The 15,097-nt window shown below is 33.7% G+C and overlaps 1 pseudogene; it reads left to right on the forward strand.

The window, feature by feature from the left end:
- The first annotated feature begins 4,183 nt into the window (after positions 1-4,183).
- On the forward strand, positions 4,184-5,559 carry LOC124228503 (dynein axonemal assembly factor 11-like; annotated as a pseudogene).
- Positions 5,560-15,097: the final 9,538 nt, after the last annotated feature.

Consider the following 15,097-nt stretch of genomic DNA (forward strand, 5'->3'; position numbering starts at 1 on the left):
GGTTGTGGTGTCTATGACATGGTATCCTGAATAGTACAACTTACTGTGCAACATGGCATTACCATCAGGACAGGGTTTGAATTTGTTGAACGAAACAAGGACGAATGCTGTAAAAACACTTGAGAAGACTATGTTCCCACTGGAGCTTGATTTAGACAATCCATGTAAGGAAGAATTCACTTTAAAGGAGTCTACGTTGTCCTGAACATATGCACTTTCAGTTTCCAGGCTGCTCTTCAAGTTAAAATAATAATGCTGAGCTGATTTTTTTAAGAGTAAATATATGTAGTGATGATTTTATGTGTTTCTTCAGATAATTCAAAAATATGTATTTTTATGATTTATTACAATATATTCTTTATAGCATTCTGAGATATATTCACAAAAGAGAAGAAATGAGCATGTATTAATTCTTACCTATATGGTTTAGCTATTTGGATAAAAAATTAAAACCATGCAACAGGTAAAAACTGTCTCTACTTTTATTTCTGCTTATTAAGAAAAGAAGGTTAAGGGGCTGGCTTGGTGGCATAGGGTTAAGTTCACATGCTTTGCTTCAGTGACCCGGGGTTCGTAGGTTCAGACCCTGGCTACAGACCTAACTCTGCTAGTTAAGCCACGCTGTGGCAGCACCCTACATAAAATAGAGGAAGATTGGCACAGATGTTAACTCAGCAGCAATCTTCCTCAAGCAAAAAGAGGAAGACTGGCAATAGATGTTACCTCAGGGCCAATCGTCCTCACAAAAAAAAGAAAAGAAAAGAAGTATAAGACATATTCTATATGGTCTTTGTGGATAGATTTTCAAATTTGAACAAAGGTACTCAATATGAAATGTAATGTTCTAAAATAATTCCTTTTTAACAATCATTCTTAGTCTCACATTTATAAGTTGAAGTTTTTGGAGCCACTAAAGCAAAAATTTACAAATATTCCAGAATTATATTTTTCTCCTCATTATAAAAAGATCCTGAGAAAAAACTCAACTTTATAAGAACAAGCTTTCAAATATGTATAGATTTAACTTAAAATGTATTTTATCTATTAGTTGCTCTTCTTTAGCTTATCTACATTTCAAAACATAATGGCTACTTGAGTGCTTTGTCTTCTCAAAGTAATAGCAAGATATATAATAGCCACTGTTTTCCTCATTAATTTTCTAATTAGGACTTTTACTCTCTGGCTTCAAGTTCTGTATCTTAGCCAAGGCTAGATTAAATAATAGGGGATTTATAATTTTCTGTAGCGATACTCATATTAGGGATATGGCCAGGAATAGAGAAGCTAAGGTAAATTGTTGAAGGAAATGTTTTTATTATACAACTTAAAATCTTATTTTTAAAGAAAAGTATCTGTTGAAAAGATAATAGTTTTTATCATTTGTCATTTTTTGTTTTTCTGTTCAATAAATGTATCACCATAAAATTCTTTATCAAATCCTAACATCTGAGATTTAAAAGACCTTTTGTGTGCAGGTCATTATGTCAATGCTATCTTCCAAAAGCAGACATAATTAACAGTTTTTGTGGGTTTTTGTAAACTTTTTAAAGACTAAGATTTGATTCTTCACATCTTGAGGGGAAAACCCATATTCTCTTGCACTATTTTTTTTTTTAAAGATTTTATTTTTTCCCTTTTTCTCCCCAAAGCCCCCCGGTACATAGTTGTATATTCTTTGTTGTGGGTCCTTCTAGTTGTGGCATGTGGGACGCCGCCTCGGCGTGGTCTGATGAGCAGTGCCATGTCCGCGCCCAGGATTCGAACCAACGAAACACTGGGCCGCCTGCAGCGGAGCGCGTGAACTCAACCACTCGGCCACAGGGCCAGCCCCATCTCTCTTGCACTATTTTTAAAAAAATAAATGTTTGATAACATTTTTTATACCATTTTTTTAAACAACAACAACAACCAAAAGCAATGAATTTATAAACTGACAAAAACTGGAGAAATAACTAAATCATATTTCCTATGTGGGGTACATTCTTTACTAGTGGGTTTTCAGGAGCATTAAATTCTCCAAGATTCAGTTTGATTTTATTTTTAAAATTAGAGTATGAAGGCTACCACACTGATTTTTTAAGATAAATATTCTATGAGATTATATGTTTATTATACAAATTATATCTATAAACATTTTGGGGATAGTCATATTTTCTTGTATATAGAAAGTGCTCTCTGAAGCTTGACTATTTCTTGTAATTGTTTTTGATTCAACCATTTACAGAATAAATGGTTGATAGACAGATAGAAGAGAGATAGGCAGTCAGACAACAAGAAGATAGAGAAGTATACACCTCGTACCTCAGTACAGAAGACAGTATTGTGAACACCATTAGAGAATGGGTAATGGGCCTATTCCATAATATAAATGTTTTTAAAATATGAATAAAAGAAAAAAATTTTAGATGCTTCTCTTTGAGATGAAGTTGAATTAGAAGTTTGAGATGTTTTTGTAAAAGAGAAACTCATAATCATTCACATCTGGTTATAATAGATTAAACAATCCCTCCTTTCAATATTTCTGGATCCAGGAAATAGCTAGATAATCAGAACATAAGCTACAACGTTCAGAAAAAAATAGGTTATTTGTAGATTATGTAACTGAACATGTATAATATGTAGAAAATCCAAAAGAATCTGCATATATATGAGGTAGGCAAGGTAGCTGAATACAAAGGAAGTGGAAAAACCTGAGTATTTCTATATAACAATAAATAAAAATATTATTAAAATACCATTTATAAAGGCACCAAACATATCACATAGATAGAAATAAATCTAACAAACACTATACAAGACTTCTGTATGGGAAAATAAAAAACATTATTGAGAATAACTAAAGAAAATAAGGATAGATAGATAGAAGATAGATAGGTAACAGATATTCCATACTCATGGATTGGAAGAATGACTAATAAGCATTTCACTTCTTTCCAAATTGGATTCAATGCAATCTTAGTGATTCCAACACTTTACCTTTTCATTTGTAAAATTTGATGAGTTGATTCTAAAATATACATTGAAATGTATAGAAGTCCAGGAATAGCCAAATATCTTTTAAGAAGAACATCAATGGACTATCTGTTCTACTAATACGTGAGAATTATTTTAAAATCTATAATAATTGAGAGAGTGTGACATTGCTGCTAGGTTAGGTAAACGCACAGGTAGAACAGAATAGAAAGTTCAGAAGCAGACTCGCACACATATAGAAATTCAGCATACAGTAATGTGACAATACAGAGCACTACACGAAGAAAAAGATCAATTAAGATGCTATGTAGATACCAATATATGAAAAAAAAATTGACCCCTACCACACACAAAGATCAAACCTAGATCGATTTTGAATCCAAATATGAAAGGAAAAATAATAAAATTTCTAAACAATTTTATACGAAAAATTTTACCTTCTTAAAGTATGAAAATATTGAGAGAAAGAAAGTAATGTTCATGAAGGAAATGATTAATAAATCAGACTATACTAAATATAAGATACTTCTTGTCTAATGAGGATATTTTAGTTACATTTTGGAAATTAGTTCTTATCCTTTAGAGATGCATGTTGACATTTTTACAAATAAAAAGAGATATCCCTTTGAATCTTGACTTTATCTCAGAATAATCCAATTGTGGGTAAAAGTGCATGGGGCAGAACTGAAACTCAATTGTCCGTGGAGCAATAATTCCTGAAGCTGGATAATGGTAGATATAGATTCATTATACTCTTCTCACAAATTATCTCAAGTATTTGAAAATTTTCGCCATGAAATATTTAAATCAACAGAGTAGGAAACATCATTTGCACACATATAATTGACAATGGACTCATATGCTGAATTGGTAAAGAACTCCTATAAATCAGTAAAACAAAAAGATAACACATAGAAAAATGGCTAAGAAACTTGAGCAGACACTTGTCAAAAGAAGATATTCATATTTCAGAAAAAATAGGGAAGAAGATCAACATCCATATTCATAAAGGAAATGTAAAGCTGCAATGACATGACACATTACACTCACCAGAATGCCTAAATTCTTTTAAAAGACTTGCCACACAAAGTGCTGGTGAGGACGTGGCACAAACAGAATGTTCATATATTAATGATGGAAGTATAAATTATTACCCACAGTCCTTTGGATCCTAGTTAGACATCCTAGACCCACAAAACAGAAAGGTGTCATGGATTAGATCACAGGAGACCTTATTAGACAGAATGCCAGGTAGCCAGACACAGTGACTGTAAAATTTTCCCCGGAGGAACGCTCCTTGCATCACAAGAAATGCAAAGATCATATTGACAAATCATGCAGGATTTAAAAATTCTCTACCTTCAAAACAATCCCATTGGAGAAATTTTAAATGTTAACAAACTCAAGAAACTTGAATATTTGAATATTAAACAACACTGAAAAATTGAGAATTTGGAAGGATCTGAAAGACTGAACAATTTAAGGTGACTGTGAATTTCATCGGAGAGCTGGGCAGCTGTAAAACCCTGCAGCACAGTGTCCCTCTGAAGGAATTCTTTTGCATGTGTAACCCAAGTGCTGACTTTGAACGACACAAGAAGCTGGCGGTGGCAACCCTTCAACAATTAAAGCGTGGGATGATAAAGGATGGGAGTTCAGAAGGAATTCGAGAACTGTAGAATTATCCAGTAATCAAGCAGGAAAAGCATATTGTCTCAAATGGGCCAAACACAGAAAAATGGCTCAGAGGAAACTTGAAGAATACCATAAGAACAGACAAGAAGAAAAGTAACCCAGGCTTTGATGGACGTTGGTATGCAGATATCATCACTGCTCACCTAATGTTCTTTAGAAAACAAACACCACCAGACACTAGAAATACAAGAAGAGGCTCTCAGTGAAAAGAAATCAGATGAAAGTAAAGAAGACCTGGCCTTCTGGTATAAACCCTCTGAGTTTACTCCTGAATCTAGATTGGAAACTTTTAGACATAAGCAAAAATGATGGAAAGACCAGGAAACATTAAGTGTCATAAAGAAGAAAGGTAAACCACTCAGAACTTTGATCACTGAAGATGGAAAAGCCCTGAAAATCAATGAGCCCAAAGTTGATTTCTTTGTGAGCAATGATGAAAAACATAACCAGGTCATCGTGGATCTTGTTGTCCGTAGGTATAGGTAATTGATGTCGATATGCAGTCAGTGTATGTGCCTGTAATGGTCAAAGGAAAGTCATTTCAGCTTGTACTACCTGCAAAGGTCAAATCTTACAGCAGCGTTTTCAGGAAATCTCAGACAACAGAGCATTTAGTAAACTGCATGGCCAAAATAGAAGTAATGACAGGTGGCAGAAAAGCAGCCAGGTTTGTGAAAACCACATTGGACATCAGCAGAGAGAAAACAGACAAAAGAAGCAAATAAACTGAGAAACTAGAAGTAGATTCGAACAAACATGCATTCCCTGATGCAGCTAATGTGGTTCAAGAGGAAAACACACACCCAGAAGTGTTGGATCCGAACCAAAATTAAACCAAGCGATGAAGAGCCACAGCTTGCAGATAACTCTGGAATGCCTCCATTGATTTGAAATATCAACCTGACTGTGACCCATGAGACTCAGTTTTGCTCAGCGCAAAGAGTGTGCATATAACATTTAGAGGGTAAACGGAGTTATTTATCAATATTACTACTCTAATGTTTTAACTCTCCTACTTTGTATAGTACTGCTTAAACTAGTTTAAAGTTAAAATGTGTACCATAATATGCTATAGCTGATTATCTGTCTATATAAACTGTTGGCTAGTGAAAATGCTAAAACAAAATTACTACCAACACTTTGCAGAACATTTTGGAATCATCTACTGTGTTTGACCATATGCATAGCCTACGATCCAACAGTAGTAATTTTGGTGTGTGCCTGAGTGAAAAGCATAACAGAAAAGAGAATTGTAGAGGAATTGTACAGAAAAACATATTTCTAAAGGACAAATAAGGAAAAACAAAGTTATCAATCAATATGTATGAATAAAAACATATATAATATAAATAAATATATAAGAATCTTTTTATATGAAGGTTTATTTAAAACTGGCAAATTAACCTACAGTGTTAAAATTTCGAGTATCAGGGATGATTATGGGGAGAAAGAAGGGTTAGTGACGGAGGGAGGAGCAGGGCCATATGGCACATCTGGGGTACTGACAATGTTTTATTTGTTGTCCTTTTATGAGCTTTCACAAATGTCTGTGTTTTGATAATTTATGGCTATGCACACTTAAGGCTGTGTTCTTTTCATCTGGGGTATACTTTAAGAAAATAGGCATGCAAAATGGAAGTTAGCTTAGAGTGAAATATTTGGCAGTGCATTTGATAAGTGTGCGACGTACATGAAACATGAAGACATACAAATAAGCAGTGATTGGTCTTCAAGTTGTCATTGTTACTTGGAGAATGATAGCAGAAATGTTTAAACGCCGAGTTGCCTGGATTCTCATGGACTCGGAATTCTTTTAGTTTTAGGCTTTAATAACTCACTCATAATGTAAGAGCAAGACCCCTGCCTTATGTCTATGAGAGTTATTCTACCTAAAGCAGAAAGCAGCTTTGTAATGTTTTTCCTTAGCAATTCATGCTATGATAATCCAAACCTACTTTTTAGAAGGAAATATTCCAATGTTTATCTCATGTATGTTTCAAAAAAAAAATAATAATTCTTTGACTTTATTAGTGTCTTTTCTGGAGATCCAAACTCCGTAACCTAAATTCATTGATTATTTTTCCTTAATGAATATTCATCTTGTATATTTATTTGTAGTACTTACCACTTCGTATTTTCTGTTACCTGATCCCTGACTGTAACATTTGAGCTCCTGGTTGTCTATGAGGTAAGCCTGATTTGTATGCGTCAACTTAGTACCCAATATTGGTGAGAAAAAAAATCCTATTTTTTTGCAAGATGCAATGTTGAACAGTATCTCATTGGATTGAAATCAGGTAGATAATAATATTCTCATAACCCTGAAGGTATTGTCTTTGGTAAGAAAAGTTAAAAAATTCCAACCACTAACTTAGAAACCTGAGCAAATGATGCCTCAGTGTTGCTGGCATAGATAGTTTTCCAGTTTTATTTTAATATTCTTATAGCGCCAGATTATAGCTTATTAGAAAAATACAGTTATACAAGAAGTTGAGGAGGGTACTTGTGAACAACATGTATTAAAGTCACTAGCACTGCAGTTCACACCTAGAAAGGAATGAAGCTATCAGCTCCGTCATTAAAAAAATGCACTCTAGAAGAGTCATTTTTTAAAAAAAGCAGGAAAGCTACCTTAGTATATATAAGTTCAATGTTTAATGCCTATTTAGGAAAAATAACATGGAACATAAAGGATTATATGTACTACTATTAAACACATTTATAGTGCTTTATAAACTGAAAACTATGAAGGACTTTAACAAACGACTGTCACATTGATATGCATATGCAGTGTACATGCATATGTAAGTATATAAACTATACATCATGAGGAACTTTCATATGCATCAAGTACTCTTCATTTCAACATAGCACTGCGTGTATTGCTCCCTTTCTAGATAACAAATTTGAAGCCCAAATGGGTAGCATTTCTCCAAGATCTTCCGTGAGATGCCAATGAGGGTAGCTAGTGTGTGCCTGAAACTGCACTGTGGGATTTCATATAATATTTTATCTGATTACACATTCACTCACCTCATGCATATGCATATACACACCTATGAGTCCATTGTTATTATTCCAGTTTTACTGGTGAGAAAAACAAGACTTTTAAAAGTTCTATCACTTGAAAACTTATGAATTTTTAAGTGTAGTAAGACAGATCTGAGTTTACATTCCTATTTCCATCACCAGATACTTAGACTCTTATAAGTTTATTACTTTACAAATATAATATATTTAATCAATAGAACTTTTGTGATTATTAAATGATATAATATACAAATAATGAGATATCAGCGTACATGACATGTCGTGTTTAATGAATGCTATTATTAAAAATAATAATCTTTCATACTTCCCATTATAATAAAACACTACTACTGAGGATCCTTTGAGATCTGGATTTTTTTGTAGTGCTTGTTATTATTTTATTTAATTTGTGTAAAAATATCTCTATTTTTTTCTAATTGCCTTAAACTACACGACTTACAGTACTTAAAATACATGATGACGACAGACTTACATTTTGAAAATCTCTATTCAGAAACTATGAGACATAGTCTACGATCGATTGATACTTTCAACTCTATTAAAAGGAAAGCAACAATGGCTAAAATGGTTTTAATTCATTCATGTTATAAAAATACTTGCATCATAGTTTCAAAACAAATGCACTTTACCAGGAAAGATCACAAAGTCTCAAGAAATATTTGGGAATAATACTAAAAAATAACCAAAATATCATCTGAATAAGAGACATATTTTTAATTAAATATATACATTTTATGCATATATATTTGTAGAGATACATCAGAGTAAATTCTTACTTTAAAAAAGAGTGTTTCTTCTTAATTTTTTTATCGGTACTTGTGAGAATTGTGACAGTGTTTTTGATGACCTGCAGCTGTTTATTAATACTCTCACTCTTTCTCCTTTAGAAGTACAACATTTACGTCCTTTAATATTGGTAAATCTAAATATGATTTTGACATAGACTATTTAGGTACTATATCTTCTATCTACCCTTCCCGCTATCCCACCCACTGGTCTAAATGATAAAGCAAAATGTTTTTCATCACTATGGATAAGTGACCACCAGAGCTTGGGCAAACGACAGAAGAGGATTATTATGGCATGGATGCTTCTCTTATGGGTATTCCTGAGACCACTAAAGAGTTCCATGAAATTAATAGCTTTTAGTCACTAATGGACTCTCAGCTTAAATTAAATTGGAAACTTAGAATTAAGAAGGTTCCTGACATTTTTTGCACCATAAATCAGCCACATTCCTTCAAATAATTTTGAAAATGAATTTTCAATTACTTCAGAAATGGCGATGGTGAGTCATTAAGGTCCATTTCAGTCTTAAAAAAGTCAAAAGCATTTTCAAAGTCTCTTCCTTGGCTAAAGACTAATTACAATCTCAAGACAGATTTCAACCCTTTGTTTCAAAGCTACTTTCAGGCTGAAAATTAGAGAAGTCAAAGACAAACATATGGGTTTATGAATTAGCGTATTGGCACACTTTTTTTCATTTATTAGTTAATTTATTTAGAAACTGCGAAAGAGTGAAAGCAATTTAGGATTTTTTGAGCATCTTCTATGTGCCAAAATTGTGATTCCATGTTCGATATATTACCTAATGTAATTTTAGGTGTAGCTTACTTACATTGAAAACCCACGATGTGCAAGGAACATGGCTGAGCATTTTACACACCTGACAGCGTTTAAATATCCTACCAACCCAGTGCAAAGGATACTATATTTCAATCCTATTTGATATATGAGGAAGCTAACTCTTAGAAACATTAGGTAATTTTCTGAAAGTGACACAAGCCTGGACTCACATGTTGCACTGTATCGCCTGTCTCTGAAGTAGGAGTTTGGCATCTCTCTTTCATCAGCATAGAAGCTGAGTCTCCAAACAAGGCAAGAACAGAATCTAAGATTACATAGCCCTCTGAAAGAGTGCAACCAGCATAAAATTTATTTTCTGTTTGGCTCCCAAATCTCCCTATACCACCTTGTTCATACCACTGGCATCCTCTAGTCTATCTTTGGCTTTTAGTGATGTATTTATACATTGAGTTGTAACTGTTAAAGATATAACTCAAATGCAGAAAAATACCAACAGACTTACAAATAACCAAAATTCTAAATTAAAATAGATACTTTTCTTTAGCCAAAAAGAGCACAAATCACAAGATATAGTCTTGCCCAAGAGATTTCTTAAATAAGCAATATCAAGGAAATAACCCGGGTCAAGATATATTTGACCCAATCATTTATAATGTCTACGTTTCCAGAAAATAAGATGTGAAGTACATAGAGATAAACTCAGGGCACTTTAAAATGGTGTATGATAAAAAAAAATATTTGTCATTTATATCCACTGGCCCTACTGAGATAGAGGATAAGCTTATACACTTGAAGATTTTCGTCAGCAAGGTTAAAAAAGAATCAATTTTTTTTTTGTTAAAGTTAACTGAGAAATATAATTAACCAAGTCTCAATCAATTTCCATCATTTCAAGTGATTTACATTCCTTATCACGTAATTTTTCATGAAATCCAAATTAGGACCAGTATTGAGGAAAAGAAGAGAAGACAGAAGAGAACATGACTTCTAATTCCAGTGCTTCCTTATTCATACCTAAGATGACAGAGGTGGACTAGATATACTGAATATTTGTTTAAGTTTTACAAAAATTTCTACAATTTCAGAGCTGAAGTATTTAATCTAAAGAACAACATGAAAATAAAATCAAAACAGCAGTGTATGTCAAATAGTGGTCGTCAAGGTTAATTCTATATGCCAATTTCAGTGGCCCATGAGCTGCCCAGATATTTGGTCAAACACTGTGGTAGGTATATCTGTGAGAATGTTTTTGGGTGCGATTAACATGTGAATTGGTAGACTGAGTAAAGCAGATTGCCCTCCTTAGTGTGGGTGGTTCATGATGAACCAGTTGAAGGTCTGAAAAGAACAAAAACTGTTAGCTCTGTTTCTCTGGGAAACCCTGACTAATACAATAGCCAGGTCAAAATTTCTATTTTTCCAATTATGTATTCAGAATCTCCAAAATACACTGGCTTAAACCTCCGATGGTACTTTATTAAATATATTCTCTCCATAAATGTACATCTTCTCTAAATTATACTATAGGCTTATGTGTATATATGGGTAGGAGTTAATGTATGTATTTATAAAGATGTACAACAGCCTGGCATAGAGCAAGTAGCCTATGAATATTTTTTTGAGATTTTTAAATAAATCATACACAAATTTTTTCCTGGTGCTAAAATTGTCCTTGATTATATTTGTTTTATATTTAAAAAATGAATAAAGAAAGAACATTAGGCTTATTCTAGCCAGTTCCCAGAGAATGGCTGGAAAGACCCAACTTCATTTTAAAGATAAGGAAAAAGATGGTGCTTAGTTCACTTGCCCAAGGTCGCAAGCCTATTGTGGGGCGGAGTTGAGATCCAGATGGTCTAAGGTAGCTCTATGCTCCCTCTGATTACACCATGCTGCCTCTCAATTTTACAAGTTCAACATCTCAGAGGGTTTCTGTTTGTTTGTTTGTTTTGTTTCTTTTTCAGTCGCTATCATAGGATTTGGGGCCATGGCAACAGCTGTTACAGTGATGCTCCTTGCTTGCCAGTTCTCTGGGATGACTGGCCATGTAAATGATGGTTGATTATCCTGTTGGCACAATTCTGTGCTTCTAACATCTCTGCCATATGGTCGTGTTTTCCCATTGGAAAATCTTACTAGTTCGTGAACATTTTTCCTCAAGAGTAGAGACCACAACTCCTATTTCTTTGAAAATTTATTTTGGGCTGAATGTAGTATACACAAGAGCAAGAGCTTGGTAAACATAATGGGAATTCAAGCCCCTCATCTTATTCTCCCTTCTACTTAGTACATATGATTCATTTACTAGCTTTCTATTGCTGCTGTACCACAAACTTATTAGCTTAATACAATGCAAGCATATTAGCTCACAGTCCTGGAGGTCAGAAGTCTGAAATAGACATCACTACACTAAATGAAGGGATCAGCAAGGCTGCGTTCATTTCTGGTGTCTCTAGGGGACAATCTATGTTCTTCCCTTTACAGCTTCTAGAGGCGGCCCATATTCCTTCGTCCTTCCATCTTCAAAGCCAGCAATGGTAGATTGAGTCTTTCTCATATCAGAGCACTCTGATACTCTGCTCCCATCATCCATCTCCTTCTCTCATACACTTCTGCCTCTCTCTTTACTTATAAGGTACACTTGTAATTATATGTATCCACCAGCATAATCTCCTTATTTTAAGGTCAGTTGATTAGTAAACTTAATTCTGTCTGTAACTCAATTCACTCTTGCTGTGTAATATAACAAATTTACAAGTTCTGGGGATTGGCGTGTAGACATCTTTAGGGGTCTATTCTATCTATCATAGTTCCTTTTTTATTTTGGTGATTATTTCCTTACACTTGTCTCCATTATCCAATAGTGAGCTTTTTGACACAATGTTCTATTCTACCCATTTTTACACACACTAATCTTAACATGGTTCCTACTACATACAAAAGGTTAAAAACATATTTGGTGAAAAGGTGGAAGCATGAAGAAATACTGCTTAAAAATATATGTCTTAGATGGGCACAGATGTTAGCTCAGGGCCAGTCTTCCTCAGCAAAAAGAGGAGGATTGGCAGCAGACGTTAGCTCAGAGCTAAACTTCCTCAAAAAAAAAAAAATGTCTTACTTAGAAACAGAAATATATTCTCTACACATGAACATTGCTTTATTCATTCATTCAACAAAGATTTTTGAGTTCTTACCATGTATCAAGAGCTGTTCCAGGCACTCTGAACAAAAGCAACGGAAATCTTTGAATTGAGGTCCTAGTGGGTGGTGAATGTCAGCAAATAATTAAGAGAATAAATTGTTCATTTATGATATATAAGAAAGTGAGAGATCTGTAAAACCTGAGTCTGGGAAAACAAATGTATATGTCCCGACCAAACCTTGCACATGGCTGTTCATAGCAACATTATTCATAATAGCCAATAAGTGGAAACAACTCAGATGTCCATCAATTGGTGATGAATGAACAAAATGTAGTATATCCATATGATGGAATAGTATTCAGCACGAAAAAGCAAATAAGTACCAATACATTATACAACATGGATGAAACACAAAAACATCATGCTAAATAAAAGAAGCCACACTCCAAATAATGTGTATGTTATGATTCAATTTATATGAAATATCCCAAAAGATAAATGTATGCAGATAGAAATAGACTAGTAGTTGCCTAGGGCTGGGTTTGGGAATAGGAAATGACTGTAAATGAACACAAGGTTTCCTTTTTGGAGTTTTGGAAATGTTTTAAAGTTAGATTGCTTGGTTGGGCAACTCTGTAAATATACTAAAAATCATTGAATTATACAATAAAACAGATGAATTTGCAGTATTTAATCATAGCTCAATAAATATGTTAAAAAAAGGAAAAGGAAATGTGGTAAGGTATTGGTGATTTGAATCTGGCTGGGCACAGGTGTAATTTTCATTAAGATGTTCAGGTTGGGCCTCGTTAAGAAGCAGATATTTGATTAACACTTTATGGAAGTGATCAAAGTACAGATGTCTAGAAGATGTGGGTTCCAGCCTGTGACAAAAACCTGTGAGAAGCCTCTAGGCAGGAGGATATGTGGTATGGTGCATGAATTGCAAGGAAGCGTTATGGAAGCAGAATGACTTGAGTAGTTGAAAATAAGTTAGAGATAAAGGGTGGGGCTCAGCCTGGGTAGGGCTCCACCGGCCACGGTGGGAAGTCTGACTTCACCTTGAGTGAAATGAAAGAAAAAGGAAGATCTTTGAGCACAGGAGTGAGCTATGTTCACTTACATTTTATAGTGATCTTCATAGCTACTCTGTCGATAATCATTGCAGGAGGACAGTGATGGACACAGGAGAAGCTGGGAGGTCAGAGAGGAGGCTTCTGCAGGAATCCTGGTAAGAAAAGTTAATACCTGGAACTGGGGAGGTAGTCCTGGACGTGGAGAGATGTGGTCTGAATTTTTGTCTGAGTCTGAGTGAGTGTGTGTGTCTGTGTGTGTGTGTGTGTGTGTGTATTTTAATGCTAAGGAGAATTTTTCCTCAGCTTTATAAGAGCATTATGACACCAACTTATTTTGATCTAAGAAGCTGGATATGATTTTGCAAGTCTGCTCCACACCTCCAGACACATTAGTTGTCTGTCATTGGACAATTTCCTTATCTTAACTTGTTCTTGATTCTATAAAGCGGTAATGGTGCACACCTGTGGAGTCATTGTAGCGTTGAAGGAATAAAATAGATATGAAAACAGAAAATTTTATCTAACTTGATAAAATGTAATTTATTTTGGCTAGTAGATCAGACAAATGATGAATTAAGTTCTCAGGTCTGTCTGAAGAAAAATCAAAACAAGACTTGTAGGTCTTAGGTAGTAATTACCTGAAAACTCTAGTGTGAGAAAAATAAAAATAATGTTTGGTTTTCACTTAAAGAACTGTCCAAATTTATATGTTAAAATTATTTAAAATTTTAAAAATGACATTATTTTACATTTTCTATGGAGAAAATACATAGAAAGATTAGTAGGTTCATAGGCAAAATTCTAATTTCTTGTTAGCATTCTTTAAAAATTAAAATGATTTTTAAAAATATTAATTATAAATATTATTTTGAATAAACAGTGTGTTCTAGAGAGTGTATGGGAAGCTTTCCCTTTGAATCACCCTGCAAACACCCTGAAAAAAAGGAGGACATTTCTTTCCTTACATGTGAGATTTACATGAGGATGTATATATATACACATATAAATACCTCAAAATGGAATTATTCAGTCTTATAAATTATTGTGTACAAGATACTAACACACACATCCTACTACATTTTATGCCTAACAACACAGAAACAACAAGAAGAGAAAGAGTACCAGGATGATATCAATTATTAATAATCTAGCATATTAGTTTTATCTTTGAACTCAATTATTAACTTTTCTTCAACCATATAATATTTTCTATGATCTATAGTTAGTAAATACTTAATACACATTTGTTCAAATGAAATATTGAAGGTAATTAAAAATTTAAATGCAATTAAGTCTGCAGACATGTATTTGAAGATTTGCATTCTGTATAAGCAACAAATAATGATTTTCAAGAGCAGAACATAGTCTTTCAAGAATTTTTTAAAAAAGACTTATAGTTTAAAAATCCTGTTTACCTTGATCAGGTTTGTAAGTTTATTTTCAGATATTATAGTATTGTTTTAGGTATAACCATTTTGTGATGACATTTTTAAATTTAGAGTTAAATTCAATCCAACAGGCATGATACTCGACAGTTTACACTTAGAACGTAAATACAAAAAATAGCTCAGA

The sequence above is a fragment of the Equus quagga genome, chromosome 17 (assembly GCF_021613505.1).
Source record: "Equus quagga isolate Etosha38 chromosome 17, UCLA_HA_Equagga_1.0, whole genome shotgun sequence".
Classification (NCBI taxonomy): Eukaryota; Metazoa; Chordata; class Mammalia; order Perissodactyla; family Equidae; genus Equus; species Equus quagga.